The sequence below is a fragment of the Octodon degus genome, unplaced genomic scaffold, assembly GCF_000260255.1.
Source record: "Octodon degus isolate 3935 unplaced genomic scaffold, OctDeg1.0 scaffold00109, whole genome shotgun sequence".
In the NCBI taxonomy this organism is placed as follows: Eukaryota; Metazoa; Chordata; class Mammalia; order Rodentia; family Octodontidae; genus Octodon; species Octodon degus.
Genome location: NW_004524685.1, coordinates 2,733,067 through 2,742,234, shown reverse-complemented (window position 1 = coordinate 2,742,234; position 9,168 = coordinate 2,733,067). Strand labels below are relative to the sequence as shown.

General features: G+C 42.5%; 1 pseudogene; it reads left to right on the top strand.

Annotated features, from left to right (window-relative positions):
• The first annotated feature begins 317 nt into the window (after positions 1–317).
• Positions 318–527, top strand: LOC101576266 (annotated as a pseudogene).
• Positions 528–9,168: the final 8,641 nt, after the last annotated feature.

The window sequence follows — 9,168 nt, the reverse complement described above, 5'->3', positions numbered from 1 at the left end:
CTCGCAGAAGGTCCTGGAGAAGTTTTCGGAGCAGGTGCAGTTGTTCAGCAGTAAGTGTTCTGATTCCTTCCAGGAAAAGCAAGAATCCAAAGTGTTGGTCTGTGTTAGAAAATGGAGACTTCTAGGGGATTCTAGGGATGCATACTATGATTATTCTGAGAATGATCTGAGAAGCAGCTTCCAAAAAGCAAAACCTGAGCTACAATCTGAGCAGATGGTCCAATGCAGGTGTCAGGCTACAGAAGCTGAGTATAGTCAAAACTCTAGGGAGGTCTCTCTGGCAGTACAGGTCTGTGCCTTTGGAGTGCCTCATCTCCATGCCTCAAAAAATTGAGCAAATCAAGGATTTTCTGTTCACAGCGAGGTGGAAGGATGCCAAATCTGTCAAGCTAAAAAACAAAGACAATGTAAAGTTCAAAGTTTGATACAGCAGATATCTTTATACCTTGGTCATCACAGACAAAGAAAAGGCAGAGAAACTGAAGCAGTCATTGCCCCCAGGCTTGGCCATAAAGGAGCTAATATGAACCCACCACTGATGTGAAGTATATTAAAAAGCTTCAAATCTCAAAAAAAAAAAAAAAAAGAAAAGAAAGAAAGAAGGAAGGAAGGAAAGAAAGAGAAAGAAAGAAGAAAGAAAGAAAGAAAGAAAGAAAGAAAGAAAGAAAGAAAGAAAGAAAGAAAGAAAGAAAGAAAGAAATTAAAAGAAAAAAGAACTCTAGGGAAAGAGAGAGCCGGTGGGTGACTAGGACTGACCTTGAGGAGGTTTGGAAGGGAAGTGATAGGCTGGGTCCGGGGACTTTCTGATGCTGAGATGCACTCTACAGAGGTCCTGGAGGGCTCCTGTGGTTCAGGAATAGGGCTTCATGTGATTCATTTGCCCACGGAGTTACTCATTCATTGAATGCCTTACCTGTGGCTGGCAGGGTAATCGAACAGTGAGGAAGACAAACCTCCTGAAAGAGCTCAACCAAAGGAGTGCTCTAGTAGGGTCAACAGCCAATCACAACACAGTGTTATGATAAGTGGTTCTGGGGATGGGGAGGTAGCCGGGTGGTCTAAGCACCTGCCTGGCAAGTGCAAGGACCTGGGTCTACCCAGATCGTGAGTTCCACATGCTTTGCTGACCCCAAAACCAGGCATGGTGGTGCATGCCTCTAATCTCAGTGCTGGGGAGACTGAGACAGGAAGATCAGTACATGTCTGAGCTGTGTAGCAAGATCCTACACCAAATAAATAAATAAATAAAGCATTAAAAAATGTAAATAAGTGGTTCTGAGGGCTCACAGCAAAGGGATGCTGGGTGGATAGGGTGAGCTCCCCAGGGAGGGCACTGTAGCACTGACTCTGAAAGCTAAAATACCCAGAGGGGCTGCTGAGATAGTTCAGTGGACTAAGGAGGGAGAGAGGTGGACACAGCTAGAAGAAGCTTTGAGGTATTTGGCGAACTTCTAGTAGAGCATTTCATTCAGTGTGGACAGGTGGGAAGAGATGAAAGCTGAAGCTGCAGCAGTGGGCAGAGGCAGACATTGTGTCTCAGGGCAAAGCCCCTGAAGATGCTGGACAAGCAAGAAGAGCTGTAGGCTGGGGAGTGACAGGGTCCGATTTGAATTTTAGAGGGATTATTCTGGCTTTGCCATGAAGAGCCTATTAAGAGAAGGTGGGTGCAATGAGGGGCAAAAGTGTTTCCTCTACCCAAAAGAGAAATGACGATGCGGGGGAGATCTGAACTAGGTTGTGCAAGCGGGGCAGAGCTGGCCATCCTGAATAGTCAGGGGAGAGCTAGCAGACTTGGGGTACCAAGGGAGACAAATGAGGCCACCCTAGCTTGGTCGTTCCCTGGCTGCTAACGCCAGTTGCTGAGATTCAAGCCGCGGAGAGATGAGACCCAGCTAGGCACAGAACAAGGCCGGGAATGATTCTGCAAAGATTCATCTCTCTTTCTGTCTAGTGAGCATGAGTCATAAGACTGTAATAAATTGTTAAACAGATTACACTTTGTGTAAGTGCCTGTAGGGCTTGAATGGAGGGCGGTATTCTGGTGTTATGAAATTGGAAAACACTGAATTAGATAAAGCTAAATGGGTTTTGTTACTTCAGAACATCTCAGAGCTCTTAAGAGCCTGGAGTTCTTTATGCTAAGCTGTGAGACATTCTGCAGCATTTATCAAATCTGCTTGACCCCCAGCTGTAGCAGCACCACATTTATCTACTTATATTTCCTGTAAAAACATGTCTTAAAATGGTCTTACTCAAAGCATGACACACACACTAACACTTGTCCACAAACTAACATTCCACGATGAAATAAGTATAGAAATTGACTGTTTAGAAAAATGTAAGAACAATGTTGTATCTTGAATCTAATAATGAAAATAGCTGGGTCAGGCATGGTAGCACACACTTGTGATCCCTTAGCACACAGTTGGGAGCCATGAGTTCAAGGCCACCCTGGGCTACAAAGTGAGACCCTGTCTCAAAAAACAAAACAAATGAGAACAAAACACTTCAGTTTCTATTTTGTATATTTACTTTTTAGTCTCAATTTTCTAGTTATTTAATTTTATTGTATTTTACAAAGGGGTTGGTCAGCAAAAGATTTATAGTTAAAAACAAAGAGCCGGGTGTGGTGGCACATGACTGTAATCCCAGCACTTGGGAGGCTGAGGCAGGAAGATGACTATAGTTCAAAGCCACCCTGGGTTACAAAGGAGTTCAAGACTGGCTTGAACTGCATAGTGAACACCTGTTCTCAAGAGGGCAACAACAACAAAACAGAAAGAAAGAAAGACCTAAATAAAGCCAGTCCTTCAATACAGGGAGATTGGGAGGCAGCATCTCAGAAGACACTGTGGAAACGTGCTAGCTCACAACTCTCAAACTCAGTCACCCAGCACCTCTGTATAGATGCTGCGGCCCGCTCCAGAGACTCTGATGTAATTCCTCTGGGGAGCAGCCTGACCACGGGATTTGGAAGAGAACTGTGGGTGCCTCCAGTGTGCAAGGTTGAGTGGCACTGTGTGTGCAGGAAGGGCTTGGATCCCTGTGGTTTCGGTGTTACCCTTACGCACCTGGGTGAGGATCAAGGGCACGCAAAGGACTCACAAGGACTCTTGTAAATGGACTCGTGTGCCTCATCCAGTTAGATGAGTCTGGTGGTGATTTCCAGGCACTAATATTTTAATGAAAGTCGTTCTTGATCAGAAAGTCATTCTCGATCCCTCCAAAGGAAACCAGGGAACCACTGACTTGAGGGAGCCTCATTACAGATGGGGCAGCTTGAGGGGGTGGGTCTGTTCCTTGCCTCCAGGAGCTTGGAGTCAGAGAGAGTTTGGGATTTCAAATCTTTTTTTTTTTTTTTTTTAATTTTTCATTTATCTGGTACAGAGTTTCGCTATGCAGCTCAGACTCATAAGGATCCTCCTGCCTCAGCCTCCCCAAGGCTGGGATTACAGGCGTGCACCACCACGCCTGGTTTTGGGGCCAGCGGCATGGAATACCTGCGGTTCCAGGCCTGCACAGCATGAGATACTGGGGATTGAACTGGGACCTTGCGCTTGCCAGGCAGGCTATCTCCGCAGCGCGGGATTTCAAATCTTTTGTCTTAGTATCTACAAAGGTTGGCAGTTATGGCTGCTGTGAAGGATGACAGGTCTAGGGAGCAGCTGGCGGCGTTGAGGTAGGAGAGTGAGTGTTGGGGTAAGGGACCGGCTGGGGATGGGTATATGGAACCATCTTGAGGCAAAAGGCTTTGGCAGTGATAGCAGCCACTGAGCTCCTGCGAGGGCCCCTCCCGGACCCCCTTCCTACTGGTGCCCACGCTGTAGCTATGGGAGGAAACAGCAATATGCTTTTTTTCTACCGAGCTTGCTCCTGCTTTTTGTTGTTTTTTTGTTTTTTTGAACCAGTGATTGAACTCAAGCCCCTGCGCTTGCCAGAGAAGTGCTTATTCTACTGAGCCATCTCCCCAGTCCCTAACACACCCCCCACCCCCAGGCAGGTTTTCTGAGCTAGGGGACAAGTCTGGCTCTTGTGCCTGAAGTTGCAGCCCTTTGTGCTGAGCAGCCACTTTCGGTCCTTGCAGCAGCTGTGTTTCAGCGTGTTCTGTCGCTTCCTAATGCATCCTCTGAAAGGGTCCAGCTGTTTATTTCCATCAACCACTGAAAAGGATGCCTTTTACTTTGCAAAGCACAAATGCATTAGGACTTGATGTCTATCAGGAAAAAAAGAGAGGAGAGAAGGAAGTCGGGAAAGATTGGCTTTGACATTTGCTGGCAGAAGTTGGGGGCAAAAAATTACAGTTATTTTAAAAATGCTTCTAGGCGAACGAATGGGACAGGCCTGAAAGCAACAGAAAAATGGCATTTTGTTACCTCCCTGCTGGCTTGGCAATGACAGGTTCTGCAATACTCCACTGTCTTGCTTATGAGACCTCTAAGGTTGAAATATGTGTGTCCTTCCAAAATACAGATGATGAAATCTGAGCTCCATCGTCATGGCATGAAGAGGGACAGCATCTGGAAGGTGAGTAGATGTCACGGTCTGAAGAGGAAAAACATCCGGAAAGGGGCTGTGGCTCTCACGGGAGAAGCGTGGGGATGCTTGCTTGTCCCTTCTTTTATAGAAGGACACAGGTACAAAGTGCCATTGATGGCTCAGAGAGAGAACTTCTGTTGGAGCACACAGCCTGCACAGCTGTGAGCAAGAGATTTCTGTTGTTTGATTCCCTATCTCCGCACAAAAGGAAGCCAATAACAATGAATACTTTTCATTGTTTATAAATCACTGGGTCTAAGGCATCTTGTTGTAGCCCTGGGAACTAACAGCGAGGGTTCTGAGACAATGGCCAATACCACTGCTACCCAACAGTGGAGGACAGTAACGCTTGAAGTCATCTGGATGCACAAATTTGTATTGAAATTCTTACCTTAAAAATATGTTTCAAACACTATTAGACCCGAGGGAAACAGAAGCTCAGTAAGGGAGAAAATCTCTTTACCCAAGGGCATGCACATGTAGAGGCTTAAAAAGAGTCAAAATTTGGTTTCTGGTAGAAAAAGAATGATTTAGATAATGTAGGTATTGTAGTTGGGTGAGCACGTTGTGCTAGGAACTGCTGAGTTTTATTTTTTATTTATTTATTTATTTATTTATATTGGCTGGCCCAGGCTGCCTTAAGGGTGAGTCTGGTAACTCATATGGAGCTGGATCAAACTGCAGTCCCCTGTGCCTGACTGCATTTGCATGAGCAGGCGCTTAAACAACTGAGCTAACCCACAGGCCCCCTGAGTTTTAATTTTTTATTGTTGCTTTATACCCTTTGGTAACTTTTCTTTAGGGTAAATAACTACTGTTTTAGGCACTGCATTATGCTCTGAGGGTTCAATACACAATGAATAAGGAAGACATGACCATTATTTTCTTAAAGTTTAAATTTTAGTGATGAACATAACTATTGAATGACAAATTATAGTAGTGCTAATGGTCCATGAAAATATACATGATTGGCTCACTTCAGCCAGCACCCAGGCCCCGTGTGTGAGTGGGAGAGCCCGGGGCCCTCCAGATCCTTGTTCCAGCCAGGGCCCAGGCCTGGCAAGTGTGGGGGATGGCCAGGGCCCATCATATCCTCACTCCAGCCAGCGCCCAGGCCCGCATTATGCTCTGAACATAACTATTGAATGACAAATTATAGTAGTGCTAATGGTCCATTAAAATATACAGGATTGGCTCACTTCAGCCAGCACCCAGGCTGAGTAGAACTGGCCTGGTGAGTGGAACTTCCTCCATCAGGCAGGCCCAGTGCGGAACCCTTCAGCAGAACTCTCTGCAAAGAGGCTAGAGACAAGACCCAACCAGCTATTCCTGGAGCAGAACATCTTGCCAGAGTGGCACGGCGGGTTCACCTCCAAGGGCTGCAGCAGGAAGAAGTGGAGCACAGCAGCCAGACCCAAGCCACAGTCACCTGGATGAGTTTGAATTTGGTAGATCCAGACCTGGTAGTAAGGTAATAACTGCACCCAAGCTCTACACCAAAGGTCGGAAGACAGTGCTACACAAAATGACAAAGAGAAGAAGTAGAATGCATTCTCAGGCCTGAAGTCCACCCAGAACATATGAAGGAGACAATAGCATAGAAGAAACTGGAAATCACACACCTGCAATCTCTGAAATAATAGCATCTGAAGTAAAGAAACAACTGCACAGAGTTATAGAGGAAGTCAGATCAGAAATAATTTCTTTCTTTCTTTCTATCTGGGGGAGGAGGGGCTGCCCATTGTTTAAGTGACATCTTAAACAAAGCAATCAGGATGCTGTGGTTCAATCCCCATATCCTCAAGCCTTACCAGACCTGCCCTGAAGGCATCCTGAGCCAGCCCCCCCCCCCAAAAAAAAAACCAAACAACAACAACACTCCTTTCTTTTTTCTTTTCTTTTTTTTTTTTTTTATGGTACTGGGGATTGAACTCAGGGCCTTATATTTGCCAGGCAAGCACTTATTCTACTGACCTATCTCCTCAACTCCAAAAACAATTTCTTTTTCTTTTTCTTTTTTTTTTTTTTGGCGGAACTGGGGATTGAACCCAGGCCCTTGTGCTTGCCTGGGAAGCACTTATTCCATGGAGCCATCTCCCTGGCCCCTAATAATTTCTGAAGTAAAAAAAGAAATGATAACTATAATGAAAGGAGTACTAAGTGCTTCTAAAGAACACACTGATAAAAAATAAAGGAGAATAGAGAAATGATAGAATCCTTGAATGAACAATATAGGAAAGAAACAGAATGCATGAAGCAGATTCAAAGGAGATATACAGGAAATTAAAACCTTGATCACAAGCTGGCAAAACCATTTGAATGAAAGTGAAAATAGACTTTCAGACCTTGAAGACACCATTGCAACTAGCAAAAAGGTGAGAAAAGATCTCTTAGAAACAACTAGGATGCAGGAAAAAAGAATTCAACATCTGCAAGACGATGCAAAGATGAACAATATGAGACTAAGAGGCATCAATGAGAAAGAAGGAGTCAATACAAATGATATGAAAAGAATACGGGCAGAAGTAATAGCAGAAAACTTCCCAAATATGGGACAACAATCTGACATTCAGGGAACCAAAGCATATAGAATTCCAAATAACATCAACCCAATTAAAAACACACCTAGACATAATAATCAAGATTCCAGAAATTCAGCACAGGAGTAGTATACTAAAAGCCACTAAAGAAAAGAAACAGATCACATTTAAAGGAAAACTCATCAGAATAACAGCAGATTTCTCTTCAAAAACCATCAAGTCAAGAAGTGCATAGGGCAAAGAACTTCAAGTCTTGCAAGAAAATAGATTCCAACCCAGGCTGATATACCCTGCAAAACTCTTTTTCAAGTATAATGGAGAAGTAAAACATTTCCATGCCAAAGAACAACTAAAGAATTTCATGATATCAAAGCCAACCCTTTTCTGATCAAGGAGATTATGGGGCCAAAGAGGAAAGTGATCGATGATGTAGAATGTGCCTAAGGAGAGTTAACATGGAGAGAAAACATTCAGGCTTTCACAGAGAGCACACTGGTCAAGCAATGGCTGTGACTCATCCACATGGCTGACACTGACAAAGGATCTACAATCTGAGGTACAGGATCTCAGGATAAATCCTGAGAGAATTTGACTGACCTTATCAGATCCAAAAGCTATAACTCTTGTTGCATAGGTCTTGCTTTATCTTGGTCTTAACCATCCAGCAGAAAAGTACAAAAATGAAGTGTAAGAAGTTATGTCATGCTGTTATGTTGAGCTGTAGGGGACTCAGGTCAACAATTTCTGACACTGCCAGTCAAGCGGAAGGCCCAATACTATTATGGACTACTGGACTCTTTTGGAATATTTTGCTGAGTTCATACACCTATAATATTCAAATGATGGAACTAAACAGAAAAGAGGATACAGATGAATGTCCATTTTGTATCTGTGTATTCAAAGTGGTTAGGATAGATATATAGTTACATTCTCTTTGTTCTAATAGTGTTTGTATATATGATATAATGTCTGCATCTTGTAAAGAAAATAACCACTAGGAAGAAAGTATGCAATGTGTTAATTACTGAAACTGTCCTACCAATTCGATTTGAAACTGTCTCATTGCTATTTGTTTCTCAATAAAATTATGGGAAAAAAAGCCAACCCTACACAGACTATTAAAAGATACTCTAGAGAAGGATCAAAATGACCACAACTCTATGAATGAGAATGGAAAGAACCCACCAAATAGGACAAACAATTAAACACAGGAGAAAAAAATGTATACAACAGCCACCTTTCAATTATTCTTTTTTGTACAGCAGCAAAATATGAATTCTTTGAATCTGCTTCATGCATTCTATTTCTTTCCTATATTGCATTTTCCATCAGCATATTCTACAAATGGACTTCTCCTGCATCCTGTGGGTCATGATCCTTTCTGGGTCTACAGGGTGGATATCAAGGAAATTGCAGTAGCTCAGTCCCACAAGTGACACCTGGCCACCAGTAAGCATTATGGACACTGTCCACGGCCACCACTTACTAGAACTTTGTGCAGTATCCTATCCCCAAACTGTTAGAAGTGCTGGTCATATATTTGCCATTCCAGTATTTTTGTTATATTTTATTCTTAGTAATTCTTTACTATCATGAAAATTTTTCCTTAGTTGATATTTTTATATATATTAAACTAATCAAATACTGTGAAGCACTCTGAATTGATCACAGATTCGTACATATGATACACTACATTCTGGCCTGTTAGTTGGACTCACAATTTAATTTTAATTTTTGAATATTATTTTGAAATATTTAAGTTTTAATTAATAAATTAATTTCAATTTTTGTTTTATGATTTATACTGTTTCTTTGACTTACAACCTATTTATAAGACATGGTATGATATTTTCTCCTAGTATTAGAAACTTTAAAAAGTGTATTTCCATTTTCCACTGACTTTATATTAGTTCTTCCTTGTCTTTTACACACACACACATGAAAAAATATGTATATAACCTGACATAAGATTGATACTTGGAAATCTTCAATGACCTTTTAAATGGGTTTGTCTAATATAATTATATTTTACATAGTCCTGCATAACTACCATTTTGAGAGCTCTTTATTCTTTATCCAGGACCATATAGCC